The sequence below is a fragment of the Mytilus trossulus genome, unplaced genomic scaffold, assembly GCF_036588685.1.
Source record: "Mytilus trossulus isolate FHL-02 unplaced genomic scaffold, PNRI_Mtr1.1.1.hap1 h1tg000360l__unscaffolded, whole genome shotgun sequence".
NCBI classification, from domain to species: Eukaryota; Metazoa; Mollusca; class Bivalvia; order Mytilida; family Mytilidae; genus Mytilus; species Mytilus trossulus.
In genome coordinates this window covers 83490-99855 of record NW_026963338.1, presented here as the reverse complement: position 1 = coordinate 99855, position 16366 = coordinate 83490, and the positions used below count along the sequence as shown (strand labels likewise).

Below are 16366 nucleotides of genomic sequence, written 5' to 3'. Positions count from 1 at the left end.
TATATTATTACATATCAAATGACTGAATAATAGCCAGCGATAAATCTTACAGGGCGATGGACTATATAATTATGACACAGTACACTACAAAATATAGTATATAACCAGTCTCAAAGGGTACAACATCACCAAAATAACAATAGAATGAACAAATGTTAAATATTCAGGATAACAGATATCCTTCATCAGTATGATCACGCTGTAAAATGAATCATATCAATCTATTATAAAACTATCACAATCTTGAAATTTATACACAAAAAAAAAAACAGAAAACAAAACAGTTATATACATATATATCCATGTAAAACTTACCCGTTAGAGAAATGGACGTTTTATCCAATTATAACTTTTCATCACTATAAACAAATTTAAATGTCAAAATTTCATATATCCATAATAAAAAGGATTAAATGATCATAGGGTTATGATATCCTACGTGAAAAAAAAATTGTGTATTCCGTACACCTACTGGACTTTTGATTCTTCAGCTTAAAATGGATAACTTAAGATTTGTTTAAATTTCCTCAAATTTGAACAACCAATACTAAGCAAATACAAATAATGGCACTCAAACGTTTAGGATTTATTGTGTAAATACGAAAAATTAATTGAAGTAACTTTAAAACTGAAAATTTGAATTTTTGCATTCATTGTTACATATCAGAACTTGTCACTTTATGAAAAGTACTTTCTTATGTTGAAATTAATACATTAATTGGTATTGAGCTATAAGTGGGTGTTTTAAAGATTTGCCCTTTTAATTTACATGTGTATAAGTTTATTAAGCTAGATTTGTTTGCTTTCTGTAGTATTTACTTGTGATCTCTGTTTGATGGTTCAACTTGGTTATGTTTAGGAGTATTTATTTCAGTTTGAGAAGGTCAAACATTTTTAACCTTTATATGAAATGTGTCAAGAGAAAAACGATCTGGTTAAAAATTAGGGACAATATCAAGTGTTAATTGATACTACATGCAGTTGGGACTTCATTTATATGTAACTATATATGAGATATCTTATATGCTATACAAAAGATGTCTCATATAAAATACAAGATATTTTATATAATCAGTTTTCATAAGATATTTTATATAATCAGTTTTTATAAGATTTCTTATATCATCAGTTTTTATAAGATATCTTATATCATCAGTTTTTATAAGATATCTTATATCATCTGTTTTTATAAGATATCTTATATCATCAGTTTTTATAAGATATCTTATATCATCAGTTTTTATAAGATATCTTATATCATCAGTTTTTATAAGATATCTTATATCATCAGTTTTTATAAGATATCTTATATAATCTGTTTTTTGAAAGATATCTTTAAGTTATATAATCTGTTTATGATAAGACATCTAATATAATTTAAAAGATCTCTACTAAAGTTTATAAGATATCTTATAAATAATTATATTAAGATATCTTATACAGAAAATAATATGCGATATCTTATTAACTAGATATGTTATCTTGTAAACTTTATGAGATATCTTTAAAAAAAACTATAAGATATATCTTATAAACTTTATGATATATCTTGTTAACTATACAAGATATCTTATAAACTATATAAGAAATCTTGTTAACTATATAAGATATCTTGTAAACTTTATGAGATATCTGCAAAACTATATAAGATATCTTGTAAAATATCATATTAAGATAGCTTGTCAACTTTATGAGCTATCTTATAAACTTTATGAGATATCTTAAAAACTGTATAAGATATCTTGTAAAATATTATATTAAGATAGCTTGTAAACTTTATGAGATATGCTATAAACTATATAAGATATCTTATAAACTTTAAAAGATATCTTGTAAAATATATATATAAAGATAGTTTGTAAACTTTATGAGATTTCTTATAAACTATATGAGATGTCTTATAACCTTTATGAGATATCTTATAAACTATTTAATATATCTTATAAACTATTTAAGATATCTTATAAACTATATAGGATATCTTGTAAAATTAAAATAAGATATCTTATTAACTATACAAGATATCTTATAAACTATATAATATATCTTGTAAAATATATACTAAGATAGCTTGTAAACTTTATGAGATATCTTTTAACTTTATGAGATATCTTATAAACTTTATGAGATAACGTATAAACTATATGAGATATCTTATAACCTTTATGAGATCAGATATCATATAAACTATATAAGATACTTATAAACTATATAGGATATCTTGTAAAATTAAAATAAGATAGCTTATAAACTATATTAGATATCTTGTAAACTTGATATAGCTCTAGCCAAAATGCATATAGAATATCTGTGACACTTGCAACCTCCTCTATCAGTATATGTCCGATAACAAGGAATATACATCCGTCTGATGTATTGACCTTTTGATTTTGCCATTTGATTAGTGACCTTCCTTTTTGAATTTTCCTCGGAGTTCAGTTTTTTTTGGGAAATTTTACTTTTAATCAAATATGATTTTTTATATTGGGATTTTCTCAAAAAGACACATGTTAGTAGTTTCGTATCAAATATAAAAACAAACGGACCGACGGACGGCAAACAGTGTCGTTAAAAGGGGAAGATACTTAAAAAAATATAGATTCTTACATTGATACCAGTGGATTATCGGATTTATCTAATCGAGATAGTTAAATTATCAATTTTAAAGTCCGAGCCGCCTCGGCGTAAAATAACGTAAAATATAATGCCTACCCATGTTAAAATGAGCATAGAGCATGACATGAAGGAATTATTTCTTAATTCATCCAGTTAGCTAAAATGGTCATGACACTAAAAAGCATCCAATGATCTTTTGAGATCACCAGCAACCACACGTTGATTAAATTCTTTTATACAATGGGTCCGGAAAGGGATAAATTTCCATAGAATTAGAGAAACAAGTTTATATTATTAAGAATATGATAAATAAATGGCGTAACTGTTTCAAACATAAACAAAATATCACACGAGTAAAACAAAATGGTATATAATTGGGATACGATTGCTGTCAAGCAATCTGTAGACTTTTACCATTGACCCTATGACACACTCCCTCACGTCATTCGTTTTATTCTAAACATTCGGCAACATCTCAGATTCTTATTATTGTCTTGCTTTAAAAGGTAAAAACAAGCAAAACAATTGAACATAAACAACTTTCCTGTAATGTTTTACTCATAATCTTCATGTGTGATATTTTCCTTGACTTATATGCGTGTTTTTAACAATACGGAAAATCAGAATTAAACAGTATTTATATTTAGTGTTTTTATAAATTTAGAAACACGTCAGAGGGAATTCCCAAATTTTGATAACTTGCGAGAGTTCTCTGAAAGCCGATCGATAATTCTATTTCTGTCACAAGAACTGAAGTGGAGTATTTCTATATTTTACCGTTATGAAACTGATATTTGATACTGTACTCTCATAAAGAAATGGAGAACCATTCATCATTTAATAAACGTTCTTGTTCCAAATCGCAAGTCGCGGTTTGTTTATGTATTAATGTCCATGCGTGGTCTCACTAATTAGAGACAAAAAGAATTGTAGAGACAAAAAGCGTCAAGAAGCGACAAGAAGAATAATATTAGCAACAAGAAACTATTTAGCGACAAGAAAACATTTTTTTTAATTTATATTACTTATTCAAAATAAATATTAAAAAAATATGCACAAGAAAACAATTTCAACGACAGGAAAGCTAATTTTGATAGGGGGGAAAATGAAACTTGTAAATCTAATTCAATGGCTACATTTATTTACATGATATTTTATAAGGTATCACAGGAAGTATATTTTGTCTTTTTATTTGTTTTTAAAACCATTTTTGTACAATATATAATTAACTTGCAAAATGCATTATTTGTGCATAATTGTCCAGAAAATACATACACAAATTGTGAAATACAAATTAAGAACTGAAATCAAACAAGAGGAAAACATAATTAAAATGTGAATATTTTTCATCATTTTATTTAGTGTATTGTCTCATTTAACGATATTTATCATGTTTATGCATATAGATTGAAGATTAAAGGAAACTGATGACAATCTTGAGTTTTCAACAGGTGTTCACTATTCGGTACAATAATTTTATATTCTGGTGCGTGTAATTGATGAAGGTGTTAATGGATGTTATTGTTGCAATAAAACAAAGGACACGCACCTAGTTAATCTCATTTGTTGCTCTTAATTGTGTATTACCTTAGAGTGAAGCCACAGCTAATGTTGGTCCTATCAGGAAAAATTAATTGTACAGTTAGGAAGGAAATAATATTTCATGTTTTTGTTTTATTAAATTCTTCAAAAGGAAGGTGACAAATCTTTGTTTTTGTTTTCATTTTATAGCGTTTACATTTCCTTTGCTCTTACACATGTTTAATTTCTACATCTATCAATATGATAATAAAAAGTACACAATCTCTTCATCGAATTTTTTTTATTTCTTCATCTTTCAATATAATCCTTAAAAATATTTTAATGTATGTGATAACAAAATGTATTCTTGTCGCTAATTAGCTTCTTGTTGCTTTTTGTCACTTATTATTTTTCTTCTTGTCGCTTCTTGACGCTTTTTGTCGCTAATTAGTGAGACCCCACATGCGTGTAGTTTTCCTGATTTCAAGGGGTATCAGATTGAGTGATTCCCCGCTTCATTGATTAATTTGAAACTCATGGGATTCTTTCTATGTCTGTCTGCATATGGAGGGCTATTGTTGTTGCATAATTTTAAATCACATGCATAATTTAAATTAAAATAATGTTTCATCGTAAAAATTACCTATAACACCCCTTCAGCAGAAATGGAATCTTCCATGTTATCGTTTCGAGTTGTCTCCCTTTTCGAAGTATTCGTCAAGAAGAATTAACTCGTTAATGCCGGTAAACGTCGTATTATATTAAGAACGATCTCAATGTAAACAGAGGAGTGTGTACGGAAAGGAGTCATGCCCTCTGACCCAAAGGAACTTCAATAATTAAAGAGTAAGAAATGGGGTTCCTCCTAAACTGGTCCGTCGTTCTATATATAGCTTCGCACCGAAGGTCAGTGTAGCGATAAGTGAACACAATAGGGGTCCAGTTTAGGGTTCCTCCTAGAATTACGGTGATAAGACACGGAAGCAAGTTAACTCGTACCACGGCATTGGAACCAAAAAAGTTAACTTGTATTACTGGGAAGTCGTAACATTCAGAAAAATATATAAAAAATATGATGTTTTATGGGTTTCTGTTTGTAAACTTAATAGAAATAAAGTTGAATTACTTGAATTTTACACAGGAGTTAAATGAAAACTTAGACAAAATAAAGAATGTTTTAAAGCATTAATGTTTTAACTGATCTTTCAAACTAGAACATAGGCGGATCCAGCCCCCCCTTTTTTTGTGGAAAAAATTTGGTTGATAATAAAGGGAATCATTGAAGCATGACTGGAGCGGGCCCCCTCTTAGGTCAGTCAGCGGGCTCCCCCTTAGGAAAAGTTCTGGATCCGCCACTGTAGAACTTAATCCAGAGGAAAGTTAAAACATTGCTTTAACTGTACCTTATTAAAATTGAACATGTTGAATATGTATATATCCAATTTAAGTTAATTAAAGCTGTAATCCATGATCACAAATTGAATGCTATGTTTACAATTGTTGAAAGCCATGTGCTTTTTTTGCGTGGAAAATGCGGACCCGCTTAACAGGAATCAGTTAAATTTCATTGTTACATTTATTTATAGACAGTAAAAATAATTTTGGCAATCATTTTGACTAACTGCTAAGATTTAATTATTCATGAAAAATTTTCTTCGGGTGAAACTGTATATACCTTAAATCTACATCTGCCACAGTATTTTCTATCTAATATACAAGGAACATAAGCTACAAATTGGTCATTGTACTTTCAAATTATATACATTTTACAGACTTCAGAGGTTTTGGGTGAAAGTAACGTATATCATGTATATTCATCATTTAACACCATTTGAATGCATTTAAATAAGTTGGTACGAGTTAGCAATGGTACGAGTTTGCATTGGTACAAGTTTTTTTTTAATGGTACGAGTTTACAATGGTACAGGATAACTATAATTCGATAAAACACAATAAGTACATGGCTCATACACTTGTAACGGGGATTGGCTATTCTTTTAGTTGAGTGACTATTCAGATTGTTACATTTGCATGTGCAATTGAATTAGTTTAGAGAATAATACTATCCAGCTGTACCAAGGTTACCGGCCAAAAATGCTTGAGACTCGCGCATGTTCATGCTTTTTTTTGCAACAGTATTCTTGGATCTATTTCTTTCCTCTTTGATCTTTTGAATTTTGGCCAAATCTCATGCATTTGTTTAATGAAAATTTGGCAGAACTGCTATACATGTGTCAATGAAAACTATGGCAATCGTATCCCTCAGAGCATTCTGCTCTTTGATTAATTAATTATACAGCTAAAGATTACTCTAACGAATGTATCAAAGTATATATAACCGACTGAAACGTATCTAATATGTATGCACTCATAATAATGATTAATAATATGGTTCGCAGCTAGCTAAATTTTATTTGTTCTCGTCTTGAAAGTTACTTACCTGATCATCGTCTTGAAAGTTACTTACCTGATCATAGTGTAAGATATCAATGTGTGTTAAATAAGTTTTCTTATTGAGACTCACCCATACTTATTTCATTGCAAATTGCATCTATTGCTTTCTGAAACGTTGATGGATTTGTTTTTGGTTGGTTACCTCCGTAAAAGATCCAGAATACCTTTGAAATATTCAAATATAAATATGTCAAGTTTGTCAATAACCATGATAACCAATGATAAAGATTAGGTACCAGTCTAGGAATTATTGAACATTTTCGGTTTGAAATTTCTGGTCGCTCATTTTCTTTTAGCGCTGAAATCCATTAGTTAAATAAATGAGGATTCTATGTGAATTGTCACGAGCTTTATGAGTCAATGGCGCACAAGGGCAGTAAGTAAGTAAGTTTAAATATATAAATAAAACGTGCGACATTATTTAATAACAGTAGTACTTTATCATATTCCTAAATAACACATTACACATTATTGTCTAACTTATAATTTAGGTAATTAAGGTATGCTGTCAAAATAAGAAAAAAAAACTACCAGGGATTAATTTACAACAATAATGAAGCATTCAATTTACACGATGTAATGTTTTTTGTTCATAAGATAAAAAGCGGATTAACACATTAACCATATAGTATTGACTGTTTTTAATAGTTCTTATTCAATGAATGACAATGGAACTGAAAATCCTAAATATAAAACGAAAATTAAAAGTTAAAATAACGTGACAAGTATTTCACGAAGCAGAAACATTATATTGTAAACACAGACTTTTCCATATAAAGTAATAGTTAAAATGATTAAATAAAAAACGTATTTCCCAATCTAATGCATACTTGATCATACTTAAAAGTTGATACAAAAAAGTCTCGATCAGGTGCCACAATATTTTCAACTGAAGCCAAGGAAATGAGCCGTGATGTAGTGGTTAATGCATCGGACTACTAACAAAAACTTAAGGTTCCTGGTTCGATTCCCGTTCCGTAGTAAATCTTAATTTTCGGCTCTCCCTTGACACCATTTGCGAGTATGGTCTTGAGGAAACGATCGATGATGGTCCGTTGGAAGGGGATCATTATGGCTGACCCGTGTTCAAAGAGAGTCATATCTCTTGCACGTAAAAACAACCTTGTATATTTCGAAAAAGAGCAGACTAATGCCGCTACAAGGCAGCACTCGCACCACAGGCACTTGTTTCAGAAAAAAAATATTCTTATTAACATATAACGTGTTATAGGTCCGTGTAACACTTATCAATTCAAAGTTTTAAAAAGTTTTGAAATTTTAGATTTTTGGAATTTTGATCAAAGTTTTAAAATATCAAAGTTTCAAATTGTGTTAAAGTTTTGAAATTTTGAAATTTTAACCAAATTATCAAAATATCAAAATTCTAAATATCGTTTATAAATTTGATATTTTAGAAACTTGATCAAACTTTTAAAATACTAAACCTAATCTGCAATTTTGATTATTTCACTTTTTGAAAGTTTAATTTTTTAAATGTTTGCTTAAAATATCAAAAGTATAAAGGGGCGACAAGAGGGGTATCTGTAATCACTGATGTAAACACGGCTCTGACAAGAACTATCTTAGTTATAAATGAATAGCATGAAATATATCAAATCATTCTTAATAACAAAATAAATAATGAAAAGAAGAAGTCGGCTTTTTTTTTATGAAACATATTAGACATCACATGGGATAACAGTATCCTGAAATTTTAAGGATGTGCATCTATCAAAAAAAATATATAATTAAACCTATTTAAACCGGAATCAACTACGTTAATTTAAATCTCTTATATAAGGTTAGCGTTTGAGATAAATAATTCAAAGCTATTTTGTGTTCCCAGTGCCCAACATTTAGAAGTATCGCGCAGTGAAAAATGACCAACTCGCAGTAAACCATATAGTACTATTCGCCTTTTTAACGTTCCTGATGAAGGTAGATCCGGTGGGCTGGCATACAACTTAAAACGTTTTCCTTTCTTGTTTATCGATTGCATGATGATAATATATTGCCTTTTATGATGTATTTCAGTTCCAAGAAATGATACGGAAGGAATACTTAAATATAGCGTCGCAATAAAAGTTGTGCTAGGCGTATTTCAGCTGGCCCCTAGACAAAAAAGTGTACTGGTTCAGCGATTATAGACGTAATACTAAACTCCGAAACATAACAATGAACTAAAATCAAAATCATACAAGACTTAGAAGGACAGAGGCTCCTGGATTGGGACAGGCGCACAAATGCGGCGGGGTTTAACATGTTTCATGAGATAACAACCCTCCCTTATACCTCTAGCCAATAAAGAATGAAAAACACACAGTAATACGAACAGTAAAACGCACTTCAATAGGAAATACAAGTCCTATGTCAGAATAGGAAACAAACTAAGAAACTAATTAACATGCATGACAATGATGATAAAATAACAAAGGACTACTATACACAAGGCTAGCAGTTACTGTCATACGCCAGCTCAAGACCACAATTAAACTAATTGAAAGGTTTTATATGTCCTCATTATGCACACTCTCTCCCTGTTGCATTTATTGCTATTTTGTTCCGGAACATTCATTAAATATTTGTCACTGGCAACAACAAAATATCGATAATTTGAAATAGGTTGTTTACATACAAATTACGAAGAAACGTAAGATTCAACTTCCTAGGACAAAGTAGACCTAATAGATGGATTTAAATATGTTTTAACTTCACTTTGGTCAAACACCTCTTTAATTGTTTTGTTCTTATTTTGCTTGAATTTCAAATTTCAGTTTCAGCGTTCCGTATGTGAATTCTTTACTTCAAATTCAGCGTTTAACATTGTACTGGTTTTTCGAGAGCGACATTGGTGTACGGCTAAAAATGGAAAAAATCCATCATGCAGCTGACAGTGTGGCTTCTCTTTGCACGCCCCATTCTGACTGGGTGTACATGTGAACTTTTAGTTTGCTAAAAGTCGATTGTCGTACAATACTTCAAAATACCCAAATAACAAAATGCAAATACGGGACAGTAATATCCTTTAATACAAAAAAATCTATTCCTTTTGTTTACTATAATAAAACAGTGGTTGATTTAGAACCTGTAATGGAGCTGCTTAATGTAGTACAGCGGCAACTATTACATAAACATGAATGCAAGTTGGGTGCTTAATGTAGTACAGCGGTAATTATTACATAAATATGAATGCTCGTGAAAATAATGTTTATGATATACGTTTATATATGATATGAAAGGTTTCAACTTTTACAAAACCAGAGCTATACGTTGGATTTAAAAGTTTACTTTATTTGGCCTTTTCAATTTTATTTGACTTTATTTGCCTTTTTAACATAATTTGGTTCGAGTGTCAATGATAAGTCTTTTGTAAACGAAACGCGCGTCTGGCGCAAAAACCGGCAAAATTTATATTCCGGTATCCATCTATGATGAGATTTTGTAGATACCTTGTAACAGTATCTTGGCTCCAATTTGCTGATATTGGATCCTATTACCGTCTTAATTTCAGCGTAAAAAGATTACATTAAAAACCTGCCACACTGTGGACTAGCACAACCTTAAACCATGCATTCAGTATCACTAAGCGCTTTTCTTGATCGACCTCCATACGGAACGCTTAAAGCTGAATACATGTATATAGGGCAAACAACTTACAAAGAACAGATAAAAACGTTTAAGATGATCTTTCATTCTGTACATGCAATGATATATTCTTTAGCCAATATGATTGCAGAAAGTAAGAAGTCGTAAAGCAAAACAGAAAAAAAATGAAATCCAAAGAGATAATACATCGTGTATTGGGCCTTTTCATGGCTTAGAGTTTAGTAGAAAATGTATATACATGCTCAACATAACCATACTATTTGACCTACTGCAAGTTGTTCATTTTTTACTGTTACTCCTGTTTCTCCTAAAATATGGGTGCTAGAAAAACCAGCAGGTAAAATGGTCAATATCAGAGCCGTACGTCTGGTTTTGAAATGAATTACCAGTATCTTCTTTTAAGAAATATTAATTTCGTCATCCAATGTTTCATCGCTTTCAACTGTCCGTTTTATTTCATACATTAACTTTTAAGTATCAGTATGTTTTTAATTCATATTGTTTCGTTTCGTTCCGCTTTTATTTCGTTTCGCTTTTTACAGGTATCCCTCTTATTGCCCCCTTTCTATTTTGATATTTTAAGCAAACATTTAAAAAATCAAACTTTCAAAAAGTGAAATAATCAAAATTGCGCGTTAGGTTTAGTATTTTAAAAGTTTGGTCAAATGTCTAAACTATCAAATTTATAAACGATATTTAGAATTTTGATATTTTAATAATTTGGTTAAAATTTCAAAATTTCAAAACTTTAACACAATTTGAAATTTTGATATTTTAAAACTTTGATCAAAATTCCAAAAATCTAAAATTTCAAAACTTTTTAAAACTTTGAATTGATAAGTGTTACACGGACCGTTATATTGGGGTATTATAATATAGGAAAAACAAGAATGTGTCCAAAGTACACGGATGCCTCATCCGCACTATCATTTTCTATGTTCAGTGGACTGTGAAATGGGATAAAATTTCTAATTAGGCATTAAAATTAGAAAGATATTATCATGAGGAGCATGTGTACTAAGTTTCAAATTGATTGGACTTCAACTTCATCAAAAATACCTTGACCAAAAACTTTTAATTAACCAAAACCTGAACCTGAACTTCGCACTATCATTTTCTATGTTCAGTGGACCATGAAAATGGGATACAATCTCTAATTTGACATAAAAATTAGAAAGAGCATATCTTATATTCAAAGTAATGAAAATGTGTATGATGATTATCTTGATAGCTTTATATCATATGAAGAAGTGTATAATGTACTGTTGTCTTCAAAAAATGGTAAATCGCTTGGCTGTGATGAAATTACGGTTGAACTTTATAAGAATCAAACTGCATTGTTAGCTTTAACTCGAATTTTTAATATTTGCTTTAACTCTGGTAAGATACCTGCTTTATGGTCCAAAGGTATCATTACTCCGATTCCAAAGAGCTCTACTGCAGATCCAAGAGACCCTATGGCATACCGTGGAATAACTTTGGCTCCTGTATCTTATAAACTTTACTGGGGTGTATTAAACTCTCGTCTTACCGTTAAACTTGACGAACATAATTGTCTTCATGATGAACAAAATGGTTTCAGAAAGGGACGAAATACTATAGACCATATTTCACCTCTGACTACTGTCATAGAAACACGTAAATTGCATAAATTATCAACATATGTAGCATTTATAGACTTTAAAAAAGCTTACGACTGGATAAACAGGGATTTGCTTTTTGGTAAATTGGAAAATTTAGGTATAAGTAGTAAAATGTTAAATGCTATTTTTTCACTTTATAGAAATGTATATTCATGTGTAAAAGTAAATGGTAATTTTACTGATTGGTTTGAGGTTAAATGTGGGCTAAAACAAGGGTGTATACTGTCTCCAATTTTGTTTAACATTTTTAATAATGACCTTGTAGATGAAGTTGAAAAATTAGATACTGGAGTAAAAATTGATGATGAAAAAATTTGTGTACTACTTTATGCAGATGATCTTGTATTTTTAACAGAAAATGAGAAAGATCTACAAAAAATGTTGGATACTTTAAATATATGGTGTTGTAAAAATTATTTAGTTGTAAATCTAGAGAAATCAAAAATTGTACATTTCAGAACTCAGTCTACACCAAAAACAAATTTTACTTTTGTACTTAATAATAATGATATGGAAATTGTTCCTAGTTATACTTATCTAGGTTTACTGTTGTCAGAATTTTTAGATTACAATTGTATGGCTAAGGCAGTAGCTAAATCTGCAAGTAGGTCATTAGGTTTATTAATAGCTAAATGTAAAGCTAATGGAGGGTTTCAATTTGATACATTTACAAAACTTTTTGATACACTTGTTATGTCTGTGATTGAATACGGTGCCTCAATTTGGGGTCACCAGGACTTTTCTTGTATTAATGCTGTAAAAAATAGAGCAATGAGATTTTTTATGGGTGTGGGTAAATACACCCCTAACTTAGCCTTATATGGAGATATGGGTTGGATGCCCAGTATCATATCTCAGTGGACATGTATTTTTAGATTATGGTCAAGACTTACTAAAATGTCTCATTGTAGAGTTAATAAAAAGGTTTTCTTATGGGGCAATAAATGCTGTAATAGTAAATTTAAAAATTGGAATTATAGAGTCAATGTGAAATTTAAAGAAATGGATATGGAGTTTTTATGTAATACTGATTTTTCTATTGATAAAAATACAATTAAACAAATTGGAAATGAAAATTTTTGCAGATATAAAAAGAAGTGGTACTCTGACTTAATGCACAATGAAAGAAGTAAATTGCTATAGAATGATTAAACAATGTTTTAATAGAGAAAAATATTAATGTATTAATATGCCTGGAAAATATAAGAGTGCATATGCTAAATTTAGATGTGGTGTTGCACCTCTGAGAATAGAAACTGGTCGATATGAAGGCATTATGGTTGACAATAGATTATGTTTTAATGAGCAATGTAAGAAAAATAATATTATTGAAGATGAGAAACATGTGTTAATTAACTGCCCAGTATATGCAGATTTGCGAGCTATTTTATTTAGACATGCTAGCTCTTTTAATTGTGATTTTGTTAATTTGTCTGATGATGATAAATTCAAATTTTTATTCACTGATGAAAATGTGTGTTACTTTTTAGCCAAAATCTGCTATGATGTATTATTAAAAAGAAAAGGTACTTTATATAATTGTAGATAATAATGTGTTTTTTAGAAATTTTATAGTCTCTCGTAACTCTTTTTAGAGTGGCTCATGTTGTTTTAAATATTATTGTTATTTTATTAATGTATAAATGTATGTCAATTTTGAGGTGAGACTCTAATAAAGTATTTGTCTTGTCTTGTCTTGTCTTATCATATAGGGAACATCTTAATTAAGTTTCAAGTTGATTGCACTTCAACTTCATCAAAAACTACCTCGACCAAAAACTTTAATCTGAAGAGGGACGAACAGACAGACAAACGAACGAACAAACAAATTGACGCACAGATCAGCAAATATCATGGCCATAAATGGGGTATAAAAAGAAAAAAAATGAGTCTTATTTCTTGATTTTTTACTTCTATTGGACTGTTTCGTAAAACTAATATTAACATCTTTGAAACAATTACAGTGCAATATATTTATATATAAAAAATTTAAAAGGCACTTTCTAGGGGTGATTGTTTTTTGGTATTTATCATTGACATATCCATATGTAATATAACTATCTTTAGAAGCTTTAATTAATTTTGACAGTTTGTAAAACAGCATATTTAAAGTGTGCATGGATGTATTAATTCAAGATTAGCTTATTAAATTTTATAACACCCCACCATAAGAATTTCTTTCTTTTGCACTGATAATCTTATAGAAAAATGGTTAAACATTGAACTTGGAGAAAGATTAATTGATTTATTAATAACGAGACATGTGTCATTTTTTTATTAAAAGATCTTTTAATCATCAAATGTGTTCACTTTCAGATAAATTGCTATACTCAAAATTCGAAAATTGCTTGTATAATTTTGGGGGTCTGGGCCTGGTTTACAGAAAAGAGAATAACAAACTCTCTTTGGTGGGTTTGTTTTCTCTTTGACACATTCCCTATTTTCATTATCAATGTTAAGTACCAGCCACACAACATATTTATTGGTGTGAATTGTGAGAAAGTAACCTTTCATTAGACCAGAAACAGGTGCTGAATGATAGATTGATTGATTAGTGTTTTTAAAACACCACTTTCACCACTAGTATAGTGCTATTTTATGGTGTTCAGTTTTTTTATTGGTGGAGGAAGCAAGAGTACCTGTGAAGAACCACTGACCTTTGGTATGGCAACTGACAATTCTAGTAATTCAAGACTAAGATTGAGAATACCTGTAATGTGTAGTACTAGCAATCACAACCTCAGTGTTGACGGGTTAGTGATACAGTAGTTCCACTCATTCCATTCAGCCATGGGGGTCTCTAGTTGCTGAATAAAGAGTAACAGAATGAAGATAATACTCTATTTGAGATTGACAAAGACCTATTATCTTTTCCCCCATTACTAACTAAAAGTATATAGTAAGTGACATGTACAAGCTTAAGGGTCCACTAAAGTCAAAATATAGGACACTTCATAAACATCTAAACTTTGCCTGTATTTTTCAACCTATAATGAATAAAGTCATAAACTATGAAAACATATGTTCATTAAAACATACTTTACATATACACACTGTGTAAATTGTAAATAAACTTGAAATTGTTATGTTGTGGCCAAACCGGTTCTTGGGGTGAAAACTAAATTTTCAAAAAAATCTGCAGGCCTGCAAGACGACTTAATTTGCTTAAAATTGGTATGGACGAATACTATTACATGTAATGCAGGGCAAGCCATTGTTGATTTTTTATAAAATGTATTGATTTTCGAGTTTCAGTTAATTTCATGTATCTTAGTGAACGAATATGGAAGGTACAATACAGAAATTGGACAAATCAATTCGTTGTGAAAAATTGAATATTCAGATATTCTCATGATTATCCTTTATATATTGTATACAATTCTTTTTAAGTCTGATGCAGACATTTCATAGTGAAAGCGTTTCAGTTAAGGTTCCACTAAAGTCAAAATATAGGACACTTCATAAACATCTAAACTTTGCCTGTATTTTTCAACCTATAATGAATAAAGTCATAAACTATGAAAACATATGTTCATTTAAACATACTTAACATATACACACAGTGTAAATTGTAAATAAACATGAAATTGTTATGTTGTGGCCAAACCGGTTCTTGGGGTGAACACTAAATTTTCAAAAAAATCTGCAGGCCTGCAAGACGACTTAATTTGCTTAAAATTGGTATGGATGAATACTGTAACATGTAATGCAGGGCAAGCTAATGCTGATTTGTCACATACATATGTTTTAATGGCATATTTGTCCAATTTCTGTATTGTACCTTCCATATTCGTTCACTAAGATACATGAAATTAACTGAAACTCGAAAATCAATACATTTCCAAAAGTAATATCACAAACCGTGAAGTCATTATTATATCAGGTATACTACCCTCGTTTCAAAGTAGTCTAGTGCAACATATAGATACATTGGTTATCTGTCGGACTAGTCTACTCTTTTAGTAAGGTTGTTTAAATAACCTAACAATGACTTCAAGGTCCAGCTAACAAGCAAGCTAACCATATTACCTTTGGCTACACACTCAATGAAATCGGCTGTACAACTTTTAAGTTATTAGAGAAATGAAGGCTTAAGAGCAAATGCAATGAGATTTCTATTGTAATTAATACTTGCAAGGGGCATAACTCATTAAAATATATGATCTATACTTATGTTCTAAGGTGTGAAAGACTTTTCTGATATAAACCTATCATATAAGTTTCATTAAAATATTGCAAGAATTGTATACCTGAGTGCACTAACAATGCATTTTCCATATAATTTATGTTTCAAAGGGGCATAACTCTTTTTAGAATAATTTATCAGCACTGATTTTCAAACTATTTCAAGACATTGCTTATATAAACCTATGACATAAGTTTCTTAAATTCTGGCAAGAATTGAACCGATGAGTACTAACAATGCAATTTTCCATATATTAAAAAAAAATAATAATGTTTCCAATGACGTTTAGGGCATAACTTTTACAAAAATAATTGATCAGCATTGATTTTATCAAAGACTT

The 16366-nt window shown here is 30.0% G+C and overlaps 1 protein-coding gene across 2 annotated transcripts in view; it reads right to left on the bottom strand.

Annotated features, from left to right (window-relative positions):
* The window catches only part of LOC134701878 (cyclic nucleotide-binding domain-containing protein 2-like), a 35309-nt gene extending 28633 nt beyond the window's left edge, over nucleotides 1-6676 (bottom strand). The window contains exon 1 of one of the 2 annotated variants that reach the window (XM_063562989.1): nucleotides 6662-6676. The gene's annotated coding sequence lies outside the window, so the exon portion shown is untranslated. Of the gene's footprint in view, nucleotides 1-315; nucleotides 495-6661 lie in introns of those variants that run through there. The other variant, XM_063562988.1, reaches the window with a different exon arrangement.
* Nucleotides 6677-16366: the final 9690 nt, after the last annotated feature.